General features: G+C 41.1%; 1 protein-coding gene across 2 annotated transcripts in view; it reads left to right on the forward strand.

Annotated features, from left to right (window-relative positions):
• The first annotated feature begins 1,451 nt into the window (after positions 1 to 1,451).
• Positions 1,452 to 20,812, forward strand: part of LOC128741971 (high affinity copper uptake protein 1) — a 75,717-nt gene continuing 56,356 nt past the window's right edge. For both annotated transcript variants that reach the window (XM_053838120.1, XM_053838122.1), the window contains exon 1: positions 1,452 to 2,124. The gene's annotated coding sequence lies outside the window, so the exon portion shown is untranslated. The remainder of the gene's footprint in view (positions 2,125 to 20,812) is intronic.

Consider the following 20,812-nt stretch of genomic DNA (forward strand, 5'->3'; position numbering starts at 1 on the left):
GCCAACCGAAACTGGCACCGTATTATCAATCAGATTGGTATTTTCTGCTCTTCTGCTACTCCGATGTGAATCAGCAGTAGGGCGAACGGCAGACCAAAAATTTCTGTGCATTTCTAACCAAACAGGGTCGCATCTCGATGGCGGGTGTTGCATCCGAAAACTGAAGCCATCCACGCTGTGACCAAGTGCAGTCACTACGCTTTATTGCTGATTTTGACAAAGGCCTTAATTAAACTGAGATGACCGGAACCGGAAAATGAGCTGTAAAATGTTTTAGGTCGCGATTGCCAAGCCATTTCCTGACTTTGCAACTTTTGACTTTTTGACACACTATCGCATGAGCGTGAAGGTAAACAAAAAGTTTTCCGTGACATTTCAAGACATACTATGGTTTCTTTTTATAATTCGTGTTGTCTAGACACTGCTTGACACAACCATGCACAACTATAGTTTGTCTATATAAGGTTGCCCAAATGTTTATTTTTTGTTCAAAATTTCACAAAATTAAAAAAAAAAGGTTTTTAACGGCAATAGCCTAAATATATAAAATTGAATATCAAAATATGTGTTCCTAACCCTAACCTCATCGATCCAAGCTAAAAACGACATAGGGCTTTAGGACCCAATTATTACCATAAGAAAAAATGATAGGTGGTTGCTTGTATTGGAGTTGTCAAAATTTCTTCGGTAAATAGCAAATTTTTTTCTTGAGCTGTTTTCTTTTCAGCAGCGTACCCCGCTTAAGGGGCAGTATAGGTTATACGGAAGAACCTTACAACCAGCCGTGAAACTTCGGTTTTGCCCGAAACTGCAAAACTGATGAACCGCTTTTCTCCTGCCTCAAAGTGTCACGTTTGACATAAAGAGAATCGAGCGAAAAATGAAGACTGGTTCTGTTCGATTTCTGCCAGGCATCCGACTTTTTCGTAAAGCGGGGTACGCTGCTGAAAAGAAAACAGCTCAAGAAAAAATCTTGTTATTTACTGAAGAAATTTTGACAACTCCAATGCAAGCAACCACCTGTCATTTTTTCTTGTGGTAATAATTGCGCCGGATATTATTCCGTACGGAAAAGTGACGTTTTAATTCACTTGCGGGTAAACCAACGTCATCTGGACGTGAAATAATATTTCTTATGAGGTGCATACTGCTTAAGAAATCGTAAAAGAAATCGATTTCTTGAGCATTTCTTGTCCTATCTTTTTACCCATTACTTTTCAGCAGCGTACCCCGCTTAAGCGGGGAAGGGTTTCTCACTTGGTTTCTCAACGCCAAAAAAATACCGGACGTCCTTTGTGAACGACGCCGCGGTCATAAGTCTCCAGACGAAACAAATCCGGCATCACTGCTTTCACTCGTGTTTTGATTCTCTCTCAACGCTCTCAAAACGCACGCGAGCGAGAATCGACCGACACAGCGAGAGAAAGGCCGAATCGCGCAGCAGTCGATGGTGCCTTTTCAATTGCTTTGGAAGTGATGTGTCTGACGTAAAGCAGCCGTCGTCTAACCCAATAAAATATTGTAAATCGTGTTACAAGGCCAATCCAATTCACTATTGCTTGCAGAAAATTCAAATTCACTGAATAGTGAAATAACGTATAGTGAATTAGTTTCCTTTTTCTTTTAGTTTATTTTATTTTGTTTACGGAATTGCGTGAAGTGAAATCAATGGATACTTTTATCGGAAGCTAGGATTCACGTAATTATTGGAATATAATCTATCGATTCTCACGTGTGCTGGGCAGTGCATCAAAGCCTTGAAGGAAGATCTCGGATATATTGTACATAAGGAGCAGGTACAAGACAACGACCCTACAATTGGGTGTTATTATCAGTGCGTGTTATCAGTTGATATTCAACAGCAAAGCTTGTGAAGCAAACAAATTGTATTATAGCTACATCAAAAGGTGAGGGATATTTTTGGGAACGTCAATCATAAAAGAAGTGACCCTGAAACCGGTGCACAGCGAGCGATTGGTATATTTCGTCTATATGCTTTGTGTGAATCTGACCGTCAACAATAAATAGTCTCTTAACGGGATTGCAATCCCGTTATCAGTAATCATCTTAGGCACTGTAAGACAGTGCCCTGAAACTGCTGCGTCTGCGAACCAAGAAACGCAGGTAAGTGTGTGGCAACAACTTGCTGACTAATGGTTACGTATTTAGAAGAGAACAGCTGATTCGTTTTGAGAAGGCATTTCATTATTAACTAATGTTATTCTATTCGGTAAATGTATATATATATTCGAGATTCTATAGATATTACGCAGGCATTTTTTATTTTTCTTGTCGTATCTACTATAATAAACCGTTTATAGTATCTGCCCTGCACAATGATGCAATCATTCGTTTCTAAAGTGTATGTATTCGCAGTGCGATATACGTTGCCAGTTTTGCTGTACTTACATGTCGAATAGAAGGCATTCTATCATTCGAAACGTTCGGAACTCAAGATCCTAAATTATTTCCATATATGAACAATTGCATCAAAGGCTTGTGTAATTTGATTAGTTATTTAGAACACAACATTATTGATGTGTTTCATTGCAAATAGTCGAGTAATGGCCACACCCTAAAAGTGCAATTAAGAATAAAGGTCTTGTAATGTTACTTATCGCCCGGTAATATCTAGTTTAGAAAACAGTACAATGGGTTTAAAGCATAATGTACACTCACACTGAGTCGTGACCATTATGGCAACACTAGCAATAGTTTGCCACATGGAATTGGCCGGCGGCAGAAAAAACTCCCCTCAGATGTATTATACGTATAGCAAAACACCTTCTAGCAGCTCTCAATGAAGCAGAGCAAAAGTGAACGTAACAGAGCACGAGAAAACGGCAACAACTGGCCGGCTGGCTGGGTTAGGTTTACGTTCGCAAAGAATCTGTTACGCAACGGTTCCCCAATGTTTAGTATATGCATGGTTACTATAGCTATAACTATATTATGAGTTGTAAGCGATTACACCATTCATTTCATTCATCAAATTAGGTAGAGACAACCCAAATAAGTGAGTGTTAGCTCAGATTGAATCGTCACGTTTCCTACCCTGTTGATAAACAATTGACACTAACACCTGCCACACGACAGTGATTTTCGTAAAATCATCACAGTGTCCATTGTAAAAATAACAAAAGCTCTTATAGTGTTCTAGTACTACGCTGGAAGTCTATCAATCTAATCAAGAGAAAAACACTGAAAAGTAGCTCGGTATCACTGATGGAAGTGTTTGCACAACCTATTTACTAATCAACAGGTAATTGCAGCTATTGCATTCGGAATGAGTATTATGGCGCTTTTACAGTCGCAGTACATCTGTGTATACAGTCAACCTCCAGTGGAATGTAGATCCTACCAGAAAGAGCGAAAAAGACGCAGTCAGAAAACACATCAAGATTGGCATGGCATTCGCATTGCATTTGCCGGAGATTGACGACAACCTTTTCTTTCAAGTTTCTACCTCATGAAAGCATGTCAAACCGTTTGTCCAAAAGCCATTAAAAGAGAAACTGGGCTCGGTCGGTTTGTCTGCGTCTATAGGCAAAGCTCGAAATGCTGCAAAAATCGAATTAACTGTTGCAGACTAACCTCATTTCACCAGCTGGCTGCTTCTGTTACTTCTTTTTGTCTTACCGAAAGAGCCCCAAAACGTTCGAATGATGGAGATTGACAATCTCGGTCTTGGTGGGGTAAAAACGTAATTGTTTGCAACAAGCACCTCGTGTTGCTCCTTTGTTTTAAGCGGGTTTCCTGGCTAAATAAAGAGAAATTTATCTGTATTTTTAGAAACACGGACATAGAACGTAACGAAATATAATCCTATGATAAAATTTTTACTATTGAGAAAATTGAAATTTTTTGATAAAGTTGAACTTTCCCAGATAATTTTTCTGAATTTCTGAGAAAATTTACCTGCATAAAAAAATATTCGCTGTACGATGCTTGATTGCAAAGATATAAATTTTTGAAATAAGTAAATGGTCAGGGAAGTCGAGTTTTTTGGTCATAACTCAAGAATTACTTTTTCGGCGACAATCTGCTTATCAAATCTGGGCTGAATTCATCTCCACGCTTCTCGGTTTTGGGTTGCCACTCTCCAGTCACCCCTAACACCCGCTGTTCAGTCGGGTTGTCTACTGAATATTGTTTCGCTGGTTTCTCATCCGGCATCCTTGCTACGTGGTCAACCCACTGTAGCCTGCAGTATTTTATTCACTTCACAAAATCCGCATTTCGTGGTTCATGCGCCTGTGCCACACTCCATCTTCTAATATGCCAGTAAGAATTGAACGCAGGATCTTACAAAACGCAGGAAAGACACCAAGAGTTTATACGGCCGCTCTCTTCGGGGCCGTAGAGGACTACCGCATAAATTAGCATCTTAAAGAGTGCGAGTTTCGTACGGAGTTGTAGGCTATGGGATCTCAGCTGGCTACGTAACCTGTAGAAGGCCCTGTTGGCAGCCGCTATCCGCTTTTTACTCACATCGTTGGCACATGTCACTAATGTACCAAGATAAACAAATTCGTTAACCACTTCAAAAGTGTCACCACCGCAGTTCCAACACCCGAGGGACTACCACGCTCTCTACCAACCATCACTTACTTTACTTACTTTCTCGGCGACAATCCGCTTATCGAATCAATGCCGAATTCAGGAGCCGTCTCCACATTACTCGGTCTTGGGCTGCCACTCTCCAGTCGCCCCTAACACCCGCTGTTCTAGCATCCTCGTCAACAGCGCTCATCCAACGGGTACGGGGTCTGCCTCGAAGTCGTCGGCCTCTGTCGGGTTCTCTGCTAAATATTGTTTTCGCTGGTCTCTCATCCGGCATCCTTGCTACGTGGCCAGCCCACTGTAGCCTGCCGTATTTGAGTCGCTTCACAATATCCGCATCTTTGTACACTTGGTATATTTCATGATTCATGCGCCTGCGCCACACTCCTTCGTCTAATATGCCGCCAAGAATTGATCGCAGGATCTTACGCTCGAAAACGCCAAGAGCTCGTCGGTCGCTCTCTTTCAACGTCCACGCTTCGTGGCCGTAGAGTACTACCGGGAGAATTAGCGTCTTATAGAGCGCGAGTTTTGTACGGAGTTGTAGGCTACGGGACCTCAGCTGGCTACGTAATCCGTAGAAGGCCCTGTTGGCAGCCGCTATCCGCCTTTTTACTTCACGGCTCACATCGTTGTCACATGACACTAACGTACCAAGGTAAACAAATTCATCGACCACTTCAAAAGTATCTCCATCTATCACCACCGCAGTTCCAACACCCGAAGGGCTACCACGCTCTCTACCAGCCACCATATACTTTGTTTTGGTAGATTTTATGATAAGCCCTATCCTCGCAGCTTCCTCTTTAAGATGCGTGTACGCTTCTTCCACAGCTCTACGGTTAACACCAATGATAGGAGCATATGAGATTTCGTGATGATGGTACCGCTTCTCTGCACGCCGGCCCTTCGAATAGCACCTTCCAATGCAATGTTGAACAGCAAGTTCGATAGTCCGTCACCTTGCTTCAAACCATCTAACATCACAAACGAGTCCGAAGTCTCACCTGCTATCCTGACGCTTGATTTTGAACCATCAAGGGTAGCACGTATCAGCCTAATCAGTTTTGTTGGAAAACCATGTTCAAGCATAATCTGCCACAGCTCGTTTCGTTTAACTGAATACGCCGCCTTGAAGTCTATAAACAGATGATGAGTCTGCAAGTTGAATTCCCGGAATTTATCGAGGATCTGTCGCAAGGTGAACATTTGGTCCGTCGTGGAGCGTCCCTCTCGAAAACCGCACTGGTATTCGCCAACAAAGGTTTCCTGTAACGGGAAAAGTCTGAGAAACAGGATGCGGGAGAGAATTTTGCATGCAGAATTGAGGAGAGTAATTCCTCGATAATTGCTGCATTCGAGTCGATGGCCCTTTTTGTAAATTGGGCATATGAGACCTTCCAACCAGTCCGTAGGTAATTCCTCCTCAGTCCATACCTTTAGTATAACCTGATGGATTGCACAATACAGCCGTTTGCTCCCGACTTTCAAAAGTTCGGCGGGGATGCCGTCCTTTCCAGCTGCTTTGCCGTTTTTCAGCTCTCTCGCTGCTTTTCTAACCTCTTCCAAAGTTGGTGGATCCACAGCTTGTCCATCATCCTCAATCGTTATCCTGTTTCTGTTGACCGTTCCATCTTGTTCACCATTCAACAATGCATCGAAATATTGTTTCCACCGCCTAGCCACCTCCGATCTTTCGGTAATCAGGTTCCCCTCCTTGTCGTTGCACATAACAGGAGTTGGCACGGTCCGGTTCCTGATTCCGTTGATCGTATTAAAGAAGCTTCTTGTATCGTGCCTCTCGAAGCAATTCTCTGCCTCCGCAAGAACGCGATCCCAGTGCTGACGTTTCTTACGACGGTGAAGTCTCTTTTCGGCAGCTCTAGCATCTCGGTATCTCTCCCTGCTCTGGCGTGTCACAGTTGCAGCCAAAATGTGACTTCTAGCTCGATTCTTCTCATCAGTCGCTCGCTGGCACTCTGCGTCAAACCACTCACTGGAAGTGGCTGCAGCAGTAGTACCCAACACTTCCCGCGCTGTAGTACTGATCGCGTCGTGGATGTGTCTCCACTGTTCGTTCAGGTTCTCTCCGAGATGTTCACCGATCCGTTCATCACTCTTCTGAGAGTACTCTGCAGCAACTCCCTCCGCTAATAACCGCCGGATGTTCAGTCGTATCTTCCTCGTTGGTTTCGATTTGAATACGTTGGACAACCGTGCGCGGATCTTGCTTACTACGAGATAGTGGTCCGAGTCAACGTTTGGTCCCCGGAAGGATCGCACGTCTGCGACATCAGAAAAGTGCCGGCCATCAACCAGAACGTGGTCGATCTGAGAGCAGGCCTCTCCATTAGGGTGTTTCCAGGTGTGCTTCCGAATGTTCCATCGTGCAAAATGGGTACTACAGATAACCATTCCTCTGGCTGCAGCGAAGTTGATTAGCCTCAGGCCATTGTCCAGAATGGAGGCTTTCTCTACCAATAACGGGACGAAAGAACTCTTCACGTCCGACCTGTGCATTTGTATCCCCGATGACTATCTTTATGTCATGTCTTGGGCACTCTCCATATGTTCTGTCAAGAAGATCATAGAACGCCTCTTTTACGTCATCGGGCTTGTCGTTCGTCGGTGCGTACACATTAATCAGACTGTAGTTGAAGAATTTGCCCTTAATTCTCAACACGCATAGACGGTCATTGATGGGCCTCCACCTAATGACACGCTTCATTTGTTTTCCATGTAATACGAATCCGACACCATGCTCTGCTTTATCGCCGCCACTGTAGTAGATGTGATACTTGAATGTCGTGCCCGCAATAGGATCTACTGCGCGGAATTCACGTTCTCCCGTCTTCGGCCACCGCACTTCCTGGATGGCTGCAACCTCGACCTTCATCTTCTGCAGCTCTCTTGCCAGGATACCAGCGCGTGCCGGTTCAAGTAGAGTCCTGACATTCCAAGTACCAAGTTTCCAATAATCGTTGTCCTTTTTCTTTTGCCTGGGTCCATGCCAATTATCCGGTTGTAGTTCCTTTGCTGAATTTCTCCTAACGAAAGTTGTTTAAGCATACTGCCTTACTGGGGCTGCGATGCCTAGTCTCGCGGACAGGGCTGCTGTCTTGGGTATAGCTGGCGAGACACAGCGTTTCATAGATCAGCCGTCCGCTCCGGATCAGTCGCTGTTGTATGCCGCCCCTAACGTGGGATACAGCCGCATACCTGGTACGGAAACGGCTATTCACCGTGCAGTGGAATCACCGTCGCGAGCCGCCCCTAACCTGGAGTCAGACGCTCACGGCTGGCAAGGCTGTTCCTTTTGCCCCACACTCAGCAGATGCATGAGTGCCTCCTTCCCTGTCGGTATACGACCTTAGCTTCCACCGGGGTTGGTTACCCGATCTCCACCAAGGTTGCTCGTATTCCGGCTGGTACCACGAGGAGGTAGGGAGAGGTGTTGCTGGATAAGAGGCTAATGACCACCTCGGGGTCTATTTTACAACTACAGGTACGCGAGGTACCGATGTTACGCATTACCCAGCCATTTACTAGCCCTACCAACCATCATATATTTTATTTTGGCAGAGTGTATGACAAGCCCTATCCTCGCAGTTTCCTCCTTAAGATGCATGTACGTCTCTTCCACAGCCCTACGGTTGACACCGATGATATCTATGACATCCGCGAACTCCAGGAGCATGTGAGATCTCATGATGATGGTACGCTCTACGCTTCCCTGCACGCTTACTTACTTACTTTTCCTGGATTGAGCCTGATAATAATGGTCCGCCAACAAACTCGGTTCATGGCTGTCCGTCTCCAATTTCTTGACTGTATGACGCTTTCCAGGTCGTACTCCACTTGGTCTAACCATCGAGCACGCTGATACGAACCGGATTCGAGGTGAACACCATTTTTGCGGGGTTGTTGTCCGCCATTCTCATAACATGTCCCGCATATTGTGCTCTTCTAGCTTAGGCAACTTTCTGGATACTGGGTTCGCCGAAGAGCTGCGCCTGCTCGTGGCTCATCCTTCTCGTCTATACACCATCCTCACATGCACCACCGATCCAAGTCCAAGTGACTTTCAAGTCCCCGGAGAGCATTGTCCACGTTTCGTGCCCGTAGATGACTACTAGTACACGGAGCGAAAAAGCTCCGGTTTGTTTCAAACAAAATGATTGTTGTTTTAAGCCTCAATAAAATATTTTTATAACAACCTGAAAATATTGTTGTTTCCAAACGAGATTCTGTTTGAATCAAGTAAATAACAGTTTTGAATTAAAAGTAAAGTATTTTCAAATTTGAAGTTGACATTGATGTAACAATAAATATTTTCATTTCAATCATACATTTCAGTTTGAAACAAAACGAAATTTTTGTTTGTGCGTAAAACAACCATAAATATGGTTGAAACTACATTTTTATTCTCCGTGTAGGTACGGGTCTAAAGCTTACCCGACCTTAGGATCTTGTGAAGCCCGTAGTAAGCACAATTTCCGGCAAGAATACGTCTGCGTATTTCTCTGCTGCAGTTGTTATCCAACGTCATCAACGACATGAGGTGTACTAATTCGTCTATCACCTCAAACTCGTCCCCGTCGACTACCACACTATAGCTCGATGGCGCTCGGTTCCTTCTGCTAACAGGTACTTGGTTTTAGACGTATTTGCCATTAATCCAACCTTTACTTCTTCACGTTTCAATTTTATATACTGCTCGGCAACCACCTGGAACTTTCTTCCGATAATGTCCACATCGTCAGCGAAGCAGACGATAGTCACGTCCGATAGTATCGCAGGCGGCCTTGAAATCTATGAAAAGGCGGTGCATAGGGACTTGGTTTTCGCGACACTTTTGGAGTATCTGTCGCAGCACAACGATTTGGTCCGTTTTCAATACCCCGTCCACAAAACCTGATTGAAAACTTCTAACGAATCTACCTGCTAGCGGCGATAGACAACGAAAGATGACCCGAGAAAGCACTTTATAGGTGGCCTTGAAAATGGTGATCGCTCGATAGTTCTCATATACCAACTTGTCTTGTATATTTTGCATTTTACTCCCTCCTTCCACTCCACCGGTAGCTGTTTTGTTCGCATCCCACCACTGTCACCATAATCCACGTTTTGACGGATCCCCTGCTGCAGCATCGACGCCCGCGCTGCATTCTTCTCATCTAACATCCGGTGGCATTCCTCGTCGAATCAGTCGTAACGTCGACTCCTCTCAGCAAACCCAATGGCACCTTCTGCAGCGCCATTGATAGCTGCTCGAATAGCAACTTCTAATGCAATATTGAATGCCAAATTCGATAGCCCGTCACCGTGGTTCAAATCATATAACGCTATTCTGACACTTGATTTTAAATAATCAAAGGTGGCATGTAGGTATTAGCCTAGTCAATTTTATTGGAAACCTATGTTTAAGCATAATCCACCACAGCTCATTTCGTTTAACTGAATCGTACGCCGCTTTGAAGTCTATAACTAAATGGTGAGTCTGCAAGTTGAATTCACGGACTTTATCGAGGATTTGTCGTAAAGTGAACGTGTATTCGCCAACAAAGGTTTCCTACATCGGCTTCAGTCAATAAAACAGGATGCGAGAGAAAATTTCGTAAGCAAAACTGAGGAGTGTAATGCCCCGATAATTTCTGCATTCGAGTCGGTGGCCCTTTTTGTAAATATGGCCTGTGAGACGTTCCAACCAGTTCGTACACCGAAAAAATATACACGCGTGCGATCAATATGGCAATCACTTAGATTTTCTCCTAGTGCTAATCACTACAGTTCTATTGGAAAAACACATAACATGAAACATGTTTAATGGTAAAACATTTTGAGATGATCTGATATTCACTCTAACTTCTCGTGAAAAACACGTGAAATTTCAAATAGAATGACATTTCATCAGAAATACTCTTTGATCAAACTTTTACACGTTTATTTATAGAAACTAAAACCTTTATTTCATGTGGATTGTTAGTTTAAATATGTTAACAGCAACGGTCAATAAAGATAATCCCTTTCTTCGACCAATTAGTTTTTTTTTTTGACTTATCGACTCATAATTCAATGTCATAATTTAATATTTGCATTTTTATTAATCCATTCTTTCTGTATTGATCCTCCACCGTCATTATGTTGCTGTGACAGTTTTCCCTGAGCACACATTTCGTCAACCTGTTTGTACATTTAACAGTAGGTACCGCTGATAAACAAATTAAATTAATATGTTCGCTGGGAAAAGCATGTTCAGCCCTTTTATTGTGCAACAATACAATATACTGTCACGTTTCGTTTGATGCTCACGCGTATGTTTAATTATTTACTTTGTGATGCAGACGTGTTTTTTTTCGACGAATTAAGCGAACTCTGAAATTGCTCGCTAGTAGGTACCATATTTTCAATGGAAGAAAGAATCGGATATGGTCGAGTCAATCAACCATTTGATTTTGTTGACGTATCTAAGAGTGTTAACCTCTTTCGAGTGAAAATATGATCGCTGATTCGAAGGGTTTAAAGCACTCGTTTATTTGAATGTTTTATGAGCATCTTTCATAAGAAAGTTTTTTATGGTTGCAGCCGAAGTTGTACATAAATGGTAAAAATTTCATCTTACACTATACTTTCATGGTGTGTTTTATTCGTTTTATTATTAGTTCCCTCGTTTATGCAAAAGGTTGTTGCATATTTAATATCAATACTTAAAAATGTTAAAATTGTATGAAAAATATTACATTCAAAGGACTTGGTATTAATTGACACGCTCAATTTACTTCGATTTTGCTCATATGACCTCAGCTAAGCAAAATTAGAAAAAAATGTGTTAAGAAATCCAAGAACTTTTTTCCATACAGATTTTTTGTCATCTTTATGTACATAATTGCATAATTTATTTATTCGACAAAACATTTACTCAGCCCATACCGCGTAGTAAGCCTAAATATCATTGAACGGGGTAGTTTTTGTTTGGGACAGCAATTTTCAAATCGAATCAGCATATAAGCTTTTCAAAATAGCACTCATGCTAAAGACGGATATGTAGGAATGGTTTGATCGGTCATAAGTCCGTCCCACCATATAGCGCACCAGTGTACAGTGGTCTGTTTTGTCCTTTGTGTCGTATGGAAGTCTATCGTAGAACATATACATTGGAGTCAATTTACAAAATAAAAAAAAATTAAACCGCATCATAAACAGACATAACAACCAGCGCTGTAGCGTAGTTATGGTTAAACTGTGCGAGCGATTTTTTTGACTGTGGTGTACTGGTCAGTGCAGTGTTGTGGTTATCAGATTATTTTTTTGCGTACGTCCTAATGTAAGGCGTCATTCCGTAATCTAGATTCATGATAACGTGTTTAAAAAATAAAGGATTTTAAGTAGTTTTCAAACGCGATAGGCACTACTAATCGTTTTATGATATGTTTGCCAACTGTGTGGTATTTGTTTATTATTTACAATATATATTAATAATATTTTTTAATAATAAATTCGAGGCATTTTTATGTGAAGTTGGACAATTTCAGTCAATTACGAGCAGGTTTTTGTGATTTAAAGGCTTCTTCCTGAATCTCCACCCTGAGTTACAACGCTTCACATGTTATTTCTTTTTTGTGTTTCGTGCGATCGTAATGCAAATGGGCAACAAATTACATTACATCGTTCATTTTCGACGGAAGTGGAAATGTATATATTTTGCATCCAAATCGGTGAAGAATTTCAGAATTATATACCTTTTCCTCATTTACCCTGTGGACTATCCCCACTCTCAGGTTCGTTAATCGAAACAAGAGGATGCGAGAATACCGCAAACAGAAATAAAATTATTTATTTATATTTTTTGAAAGTAAAATTTATTTAACACGGCTCGAGTATATTTTTCTAGATGCAGCCAGTCATTTTCAGTAACTAGTTTTAGTCTTTTTTATAATAAATCTATAACCAGCTGCTTCTGCAAAGACTCATGTTGTGTGTTTCTTGCAATTCGTTTAGTCCAGCGAGACAACCATAGATTTACAATCTGTGGCTCCACTGTTCATCAGCAGTATTATGCTGCTCCAAACTGCGAACATAAATCTTTAGGCTTTAAATCCTAACCCCGCACAACTCACGAATGACTCAAGCTGTTAAAGCTACTACAGTCACAAAAATATTGTCGAAGCTTACGGTGAATATATTCTTGGCTTTCAAGACCTTTAGGTGTCGTGGATCTACATCTTCCCAAATGCACTCCAGTGCTTCAAAATCATTATTTTTTGTCGTTACACCAGTTTTGTCATCCCTGGCATCGAAAATCGCCCTCCAAATTCTCGATGTGGGTGAGATCCGGCTGAAGTTTTTTGGAGCGTGTCAGTAGAATACAAAACTTGAAATTCAATAAAAAAGAAAACCTTTCTAAATTAAATTCTACCATATATATTTATTCGCTACAGATACGACTTGCATCCTCAGTCTCTGTTTTCGAACTTTTCTTAGTAGTATGCTTCGGGTCGTTGTCCTACGAACTTCCCTTCAAAGCCCGTCTAAATTAGCGAACCCTCCAGATTTTCCCACAGGATGCTAATGTAGTAATCTGTCGTCGATTTTAACGAGGCTTCCACCTCTACCCCACAAAAAACACTCCCAGACCATCACATTTCCCCCTCCGTGCGCTTCACCGTGCCTTGGATGTGGCGCTCTTGAAGTCACACACGAACCCGCGGCTTTCGGTTAAACAGCTCACATTTTGGTTCGTCTCTCCAGAAAACCGTTTCCCAGAACTCTGATGGCTTATCAGCATGCTCCTGTTCCGAACTTGAGTCGTTTCAAGCTTTATTTGCCTTGTCTGATAAATGGGCACTTCCGGGGAACTTTACTGTTCAATCCCATTACTAGATGGCGACAAACAGTTCGATCGTATTTGATTTCATTTTAGAAGAATTCCAACTGCTGCTTCGCTGATACTGTACTTCCTAGCAGTACAGTCCGGTGCGATTCACCGTTTTACACATCGCGAACCACCAATTTTTATAAGGCTTGTTCGCGACAAAATCTGGACACCTCAATTTTGCAATAAAACAAATTTACTAGAAGTTTATTCCATGAAACAATTTTATATCATTTATGTGTGTATCGTTAATAATTATCAAACAAATTAACATTACTTATTTGGTCTGCATGAAAAATTGGCGAACTTTGGAGTTTACCCTTGCCATGAGGGTCAGTGCAGACTTGTTGGCAACCAATTTAGCTGCGTTTGTCCAAGATTTTCGAAATTTATCTATAGTTGTTGCTTGTTGTTTGTGCTGGGACAGCTCTCTCTTCACCAAAGCTCAATACCGCTCGATGGGGCGTAACTCTGAACAGTTAGGTGGATTCGTCTCCTTCGGTACAATGTGGACTCCATTAGCATCATACGCCATTCCAAAACATCTTTGGCGTAGTGGCAGGATGCCAAATCAGACCAAAACAGCGAGGGTACATCATGGCTGTGTAGGAACGGTAACAATCGCTTCTGCAGGCATTCTTCGCGGTATATTTCCTTGTTAACCGTTCCCGTAGTGATGTAACTTTTGCTTGCTCGACCACAGCTGCATATGGCCTGCCATACTAAATATTTTTTGGGGATCTTGGCTTTCTTCGTTGTTCTAAAATGCTCTGCAACGCCATTCCTTTTCATGGCAGTGTAAAAAGACATACCAGGAAGCTGTTTAAAGTCTTCTAGGACATACGTTTCATCGTCCATTATAACGCATGGAAACTTCGTTAAATATTCGCGATAAAGCTTACGAGCGCGTGTTTTGGCCGTCGTATTTTGCTTATCATAACGGTTTGGCACAATCCTCACCTTGAAAGACTTCATGCCTTGTCATTGCTTAGAAGTGTACATGAATGTTGACGATATTTTTATTTTACGAGCAATGGTACGTACAGAAAGATCTGGTCTCCTCCGTAATATTTGTTTTACCTTCGCATCCTTGTGGTGGTTCCTCAGATCCGTTTTTGTTCCACTTCCCTTCTTCCCAGCTGTCCAAGCTTTTTGGCAAGTTTTCTTAACGAGAGATCCGGATTTTCATTGCGACCGCACACAATTGCTTTTCGCACCTGTTCTTCTTTCGACGCCATGTTTCGCTGAGCGCTTGTAATATAAACAAGTGTTATATTTTCAGAAAGAACAGACATACGTCTACCACTCTGCAAAATATTTCACTCATTGTTAATGTATTTCCGAAGCTGTATGTGTTTAGGGGGATTGTATAACATTTCGCCGAATACCATTTCGCAGAAAACCAATTCGCGGATGACCATAACGCGGAATATACTGTTTCGCGGAAAACATTTTCGCAGAAAGTACCATTTCTCGGAAAACATTTTTGCGGAAAGTACTATTTCGCGGAAAAAATTTTCGCCGAAAGTACTATTTGGCGGAGAACCACCGCTCATTCAGTTTGGAAGCTGCAAAAAGCGGCTTCGCCGCTTTGTATACAACGAAAGTTAAATCGATGCGAGGACTAGGGAAAACTAACTAGAGATCAGTAGACCTAGAAAAACGAATAGACCTAGACAGATGTGATCTCTGCGGGGGGCAACTTCACGATCCAAAAGCGATAACTTGGTAAGGAAAGGTCCTAGAGATTTGCAACCTTCTGCAAAAGCTTGTATTTTGAGTCCTTCAATAATCGCCTAAAACTAAAACTTTAAGGTGAAGTACTGATTTTCTAAATCCGCTTACCAGAATTTAACCCCATAGGCTCGTGAAGCTATGGAAATTTAAATCTAGAATATGCGATAACTTAGCAAGTAAAGGTCCCAGAGATTTGCGGTCTTCTGCAAAAATGTGTGTTTTGAGTGCTCCAATAATTGCTTAAAACAATGTGTTCTTGTAAAATGCAACTAACAAAAGCTAAGCATAAAAAACTAATTTTTTAAAAATTGCTAAGAATATGCTCCATAGTTCACCACTCAATAAAGATAGAAATTTTATTTTTTCAGCAAAGTTACTTGTTTTTACATTATTTACAACTTTGCCGAAGAAACTACCGTTCTGGTTCAAACTTAGAACAGTCTCAAACTTCGAACACTTAAAATGAAATGCCCGTTGGTATCGCTAATATGATAAAATATTATGCTTATTGTATACCACTGCATTGAGGACATTCTAACGAACACGGTGATGTACAATAAACTTAATATTTTATCATATTAGCGATACTAACGAATTTTATTCCAAGTGTTCGAAGTTTGAGACTGTTTTAAGTTTGAATCAGAACGGTAGGGTAACCAACCTATTTTGGACCCCATCAGCAGCTGTACATAATTTGGACACTTGCATTTGATTTTGCTGTAAGTGTCCAAATTATGTATAGCTGCTGAGGGGGTCCAAAATACGTTGGTTACCCTATGTCGATATTTCCTAACACAAAAAAGTATTTTTTTTTATTTTTATCATAGTAAGCGATGACTTACTTTTGACTTTTTTATATTAAGTGGACATGAACGACTAAAATGTTGAAAAAATCATTATTTTTTTATTCCATATTTTGATTTTGCAGTCTTTTCCGCTTATTTTGATACTAAATTTGTAATGATCCGACCACGGGAAGTGACCGAAAAACGATCATACACCTTTTTCTCTGAAACTACACAAGGTATTGGAACAAACTTTTTTTTGTTTTGTTGGGGAATATTCATACGAACAAAAGTGATAAGACTGTAAATGTTCAAATGAAAGCAAAAGATAGTAGGAAAAAAGTTCCACTTTTCACCCATTTGGATCACTGTGAGTTGACCACAGAGCCGTGCGAGTTCATGGTTCATCCTCCGCCTCCATACTCCGTTCTCCTATACGCAGCCGAGGATCGTTCTTGCCACTTCGAAAGACGAAAATTCTGAGCACTCGCAGGTGCTCCTCGAGCATTGTCCATGTTTCATGCTCATAGAGAACAACCGCTCTAATGGGGGCTCCGTAGCCGCAAGGTTATCGAGTCTGCTTTGACAAGCGAGTGGTCATGGGTTCGAATCTTAGTAGAATCAAGCCGTTCCTTGTCAAGTGACTTTGACATGGGTTGGAGGCGAGAGTTGGGTGAGGAACGTGCTGCTCGAGCCAAAGATGCTGATTGACATGGGTTCATTCTCTGGCCCCTCATTTACCCTTCCTTGATGCTGAATTCTATAGGGGAGTATCGTCGTGGTTGGGCCACGTTTTAGAATTCGCCCATAACTTGCGTTTCAAAAGGAATTTTGGAAATCTAATTACATCGTTGCAAAGATCTAAGAATGAGATATATTTCCGGAAAGTTTTGAACTGATTGCTTGAAAAACAAAAAAATTATAGGCATTTCCGTCAAGACAAAAAATGTTGTCATAGTCGGGCCATGTTGTACAGGTTGGGTCACCGCAGAAAATCTAAGACATACGTATTGAAATGCTATATAGAGACATAAAAAGAATGAATTCCGTGAACAACGGCTCATATAGGTACAAATACCCTATTTTTAATTGCATTTTTGCGAAATTTCGGCAATAATGTAAAATCAATATTGCTGCAATCGCTTTTTCCGAAGTGTACAACTACAATGAAAAAAACAACAAAAATCTAGGTTTTTATCGTATTAATTGTGCTTTATTTCATTACATTTTACGTGACTGACGTTCTCTAGCGATTATTGCGCTTCTGCGCTTGAAATTATGGTGGCCCAACCATGACTGCTCAAGTGGCCCGACCTTTACAAAAAGCGCTTTTCTAGTATTTCACCTTAGGCTTCCCAAACACCTTACTGGGGGGGATTTTTCTATAATCTTCGTGTGCAGCACAACACACTTCATACATTTTCAACATTTACCTCGATAATTGCATTTCATGAATCATTTCTTGAAGAAAAGTTGATTGCGCCTGGAAAACTTTTTTTGTAAGATTTAGTCACTGAATTCAGTACGGGTGTTTTGAATACACGATTGAAACTCACAATATTGTGAAAAGTTAGCTATCACAGTAAGAAGTTTTACAATGGTTATATCATAGATATCATGAGTTACTAAAACTGTAAAATCGTGATTGCCCGACGATAACGACAATACCCTATTTTCCCTCTGAAGCCTCTTGACAGTGCAAATGTCCCTCCTATAGTTAAGTGTACTGGTCAGAGGTACGAATGAGTCCTCGCCAGGGACGTCTATAATATGGGATAGTACTGGCAGTGAGGAATAAGTGGGTAAAGTAGATCAAGCTTTGAAGGAAGGGTAAACCCCAATACACACAAGCGCGCATAAAATTTAATAAGCATGTCGCTCACTCAATAGCGATTATAGCAAAAAGAAATGCGGTGCAGGTCATACAGCAAACACCCGAGAGATATCACCATAGATCAACTATACTGGTCGCAGTGGTGAGTCCACACATGAAAAAAAAACCGCTTTAATGAGCTTTAATGAGTGTTGTACAGGATACACAGCCTTTTGCTGATATTACGCCTCTGAATTTCATGGTTGGTGTCATTGTCCGCTTTTACCAGACCAGCATCGTACCTCAAAGCTAGCTGAGCGATTAACCAATTATTCCCCATAAAAAGTTTGACAGATGGCATTTTACGCGTCTACCGACGAAATAGGGTGCTTAAGACATCAACCTACATCGTCGGGTTTCGTAGGTAGGTTCATTTCGTCACCCGACTTATTGGCGAATTTAATCTGTTTTCGTAGGGTATCAATTAAATCGGTCAAAGAGTCGGTACATCTTGCAAGGATTAGTTTGCCAATAAAGTGCACCGATCAATCATCAAACGGGATCGGTTTTCGTCACCCGAGCCGTCACCCGATTTATTGGCGAATTTAATCTGTTATCGTAGGGTCTATTAAATCAATCGAAAAATCGAATGAGTCTGTATATAAATACCTGTATATACCTGTTGACAAATCTGAGTATCGAGAAAATAACGCTACGGGATGATGTTCGTGGAGTTTGCATCAATTGTTGGTGAGTTTACTATTTTCGAGTGTAATTATTTAGTCCACAATTTAAATAAAGTGTTTTCGTAGGTACGTGCGGTTTGAATTGTGCTTTATTTGCAATTGAAAGTGACGGTACCATCGGAGGCCATTGCAAAAGATAAAACGCAGATTGCAAACTTTTCCTGCTACTGAACCGGCCGAGGAGCCATAAGGTATTGGGTATTGCGATGACTAATTTTAACGCTTTATTAAATTCACGCTTATAAAGATCTGTGTTTCAGGACAAAGAAAAAGTCTAAACCCATTAGACGAGGGGATACGGCTTGATCAGAATCGTAGTGGTAGAGACTGACAGCCAGGTTTAGTGCTGGCCGGTGCGGCGGTATTAGTTCTAATGGAACCGGAAGCTTTAACCACGTTCAAGACCCAGGAGTTCCTGCTATTTACAAGCAAGTCCTTTATTACTTAGGTATTTTTTGTGCAAGTCTTGTATATATTTATATTATTTAGAATTATTTATTGTGCAATAATTTTTTGAATAAAAGATAAAAGAACAAGGAGAGTGTGATTTCCGATCGATTGGGGTGTTTAATATTATACACCTATTAATCCATCTATTTCGTCTCTATTGATCAATTTTAAATCCCGATTAATCAACCTATAACCTCTGGTTCCGTAGATTGCACAACATTTTGCATCAATTCATCCGCCTATTTAGTTTGATTTACTTATTTCATCATCCGATGCCTCCTCCGATTTGATCGATTTTAGTAGGGAGCACAATTGCATGCACCAATCAATCCACCTATTTCGTCTGTATCGATCAATTTTATCTCCCGAATAATCAGCCTATTTCGTCTGGTTCCGTAGGTCGGCTCTAAATGATCACCCTACTAAACAGCCAACTTAGTCGGTTCTAGTCGGTAGATTCTGTATACTTGCGAATCGGTATATCCCCCTGTAAAACTCCCATAAGGGTAGGCTGGTAAATGTTGCAAGAATGCAAGAATTCGTAGGAAGCGAAATAGGGCGATTCACCCTACGCGAACCTACTAAATAGGTGGAAAAGTAGAAGGGATTTTTCATGGGGTTCCGTTCAATCCCGATGGATCCCGATGCACCCGATGGAATCCTCGAGAAGGACTTCTTCCACCTAGTCCTCTTCCGGCAGCGTAGCTTCGAGTGAGTAGCATATCGCCACCCCCAGTTGCAGTGTAAAATTTATAATCGCAAAGTTGCTTGAGATCCATTTTCACGTAGGTTTCGTCGTCCAGTAAAAGTACCGCTCGGCCCAATAGCCTTTCGGTATGCTGGTGGCCGACCAAATGAAACAAAAAAGGGCCGCTGATTCAAGTAGGGTACCCCGGGGTAATACGCACCGTTTAAGGAAATCGTGGTTTTTTCTTGTTAAAGCTTAAAATACCAATCTTATTAGCTTAAATACCAATCTTATATACTGAGCATAATCTCATGAATATTGGTTAAAAGTTTCTGTAGCTATCATACTGAAAACTTTTGTGAAAAAGGCGTGCAAAATGATTTTTGATACCGAGGTAAAAGAATGAAAACGCAACTAGCCGGGGCAAAATGGACCCATGCATGTTTTGCATCAATTAATGAGAATATATTCAATGAATTCAATAACTGTATTACAATTCGTGCATACTAACTGACAGAAATGTTATTTCTAGTTTTCACCGAATGCTGTAATTACACTTCCTAAGCTAGGGAAGGAAGATATGTGTGGGAAGATATGGAAAGGTGTGTTTTCTTCGGAATGCCGTGTACCCAAGTAGCATAATTTTTGACACAGTATTTAACCGCCTCCAGTGCTGACTGCAGTTGTTTAACAGTGGCTGACGACATATTAGACATTCGAACGTAATCGCGTATCATTTTGAAAAAGAAGCAAAGTAAATAAAGCATGTTTGCTAAGGGTGCATTTTGCCCCAAGTAACGGGGTGCATTTTGCCCCAAAATTACACAAAAAATATTTTTGGTTAAAACAAAAGTAACAAATATCAAAACTTCTGATATTTTATCAGATTTGTGTAGCTTGAACCACAATTAGTCGAATTATAACATTTACCGGCTATTAATATTGTCAGAGCAGTCAAACAGTGTTAGTGAAACGAAGCAAAAAGTTACAGCTTATTTATAGAAAACATATTTTTGTTATTATTTACGTCTGCTTATTAGATAGAACTGCAAAATTGACATAGTACCCAAAGCAAACATCGATTTAACTGGCAGAATTACTTTTTTGTTTTTTAAAATGTGTTTCAGCTTAGAAATGAAGGGGGTGCATTTTGCCTCG

The sequence above is a fragment of the Sabethes cyaneus genome, chromosome 3, assembly GCF_943734655.1.
Source record: "Sabethes cyaneus chromosome 3, idSabCyanKW18_F2, whole genome shotgun sequence".
Lineage (NCBI taxonomy): Eukaryota > Metazoa > Arthropoda > Insecta > Diptera > Culicidae > Sabethes > Sabethes cyaneus.